Raw genomic sequence first — 1559 nt, 5'->3', positions numbered from 1 at the left:
TGCCCAGTTAATTCATGTTCGTATTTTTTTTAATTTTCTAATAAAATTACCCTATTTTTTCACATGAATTGGGATGCACTTGTCTGTTGGTGCCTGGAGGTGGCAGGTTCTGCCCGTGCACCAGGTGGCACAGACATATTGCTGCTGGGAGCTCGGGGTATGGGGCTGCCAATGGAGAGGTTCTTCACAGCTTTTGGGTGGCTGATGACTTTGGGAACTCTGAAATGCATGATGTGAAGAAGAGGGGTGCAAGGAGTGAGGCCTCAGGCTGGGCAGAGCAGGGTTCCCATGTACTGACTCATCCTCAGGTGTCCTTGGGTTGGTTACAGAGGAGCAGGGTGGGTGCCTCGGCAGAACCTCTCCCCATGGTTGCACTTGATTATCTTGAGGGTCTCCTCCAACCAAAATGATTCTGTGCATGACATCTCTAGAAATACAGGAGGTAGCAAGTCTCTGCCATTTGGGCAAACTGACCAGCTCCACATGGAGCCCATGTTGCTCAGTGAGCACTTGTAGGTCATCGATCTGGCTTTGGACTTGGCTGTTTCTGCATGAACCTTCTCCTTCCACATGGATCCTACAGAGGTCCCTGGTTCAGGGCAAGAATTGAGCAAAGGGTGATTTTTAGGGCCTGGAAAGGCAGGTTGGGATCAGAAGGTTCTAGAGTGACTTTGCCTGGAGCAAGTCACAGTGTCTGAAGCTTCAAAGAGCAATAACTCCTCCAAATGTGAGCATAAAAACAGGAACAGCTTGGGGTGTTTGGCTCTCCTGCTCGGGGCCTGCCTGCGGGCTGTGTCTGATGGCATGACTGCCTTCAGCTGTGTTTGTGTGTGTGTCAGCTTGGACTGACAATGCTCCAGCTGTTAAAAATAACTGTGGCTTCCTGCAGCCTTGAGCTGCAGCCTTTAAACCCCTCCCCGGCACCCTAAGCTTGGCTTTCCCCGCACAGATCTGTACAGAGAGCTGGCACGGGCTCTTTGTACCTCTGTTTCAGTGGGATGTGTCCTGCACTGGGCAGAGCCGTTTCTCTGCCAGGTTAGAACAGTTATTTCTGTACCATCAATGTGCATGAGCAGTCCTGAGTCATGAAGCTCAAGTATTTATAAAGCCGCTCAACATCCTTCCCTATGGCAGTGTCTCTTTAAATGCAGGTATGGCTCTTACCTGGCGTTTGCCACTGCAATAGCACTGGTTTCATTACTGCTGAATAATAGCAAGATTTTTCTGAAGCTTGATAAAAGGAGATGATATTGCCACTCGTGGATATTATATTGTGTTCTGCATTAATTCAGCTGCTCTCCCATTCTCTGCAGCCAGCTCTTTCAAAGCAGAGATTAATAAAACATCCTTTAGTGGCATGTAGCTAGGTAAGGGCTTTTTCTGAAGTCTATGCAGGCTTTTCCTGCTTGCTCCTTAGCTCTAGTAGCACTGGGTGTGGAGATAAAGAGGAGGCTTTGCTCGTTGTCTGGGTGCCAGGCTGCAGAGCAATTATGCCTTACAATGTAGTGAGGGAGTAACTAGCATTAAATCTGGCTCTCAGAGCTCACCTGCAAATTAAT

This window comes from Patagioenas fasciata, chromosome 27 (genome assembly GCF_037038585.1).
Source record: "Patagioenas fasciata isolate bPatFas1 chromosome 27, bPatFas1.hap1, whole genome shotgun sequence".
Taxonomy (NCBI): domain Eukaryota; kingdom Metazoa; phylum Chordata; class Aves; order Columbiformes; family Columbidae; genus Patagioenas; species Patagioenas fasciata.
Note: the sequence above shows the minus strand (reverse complement) of the source record.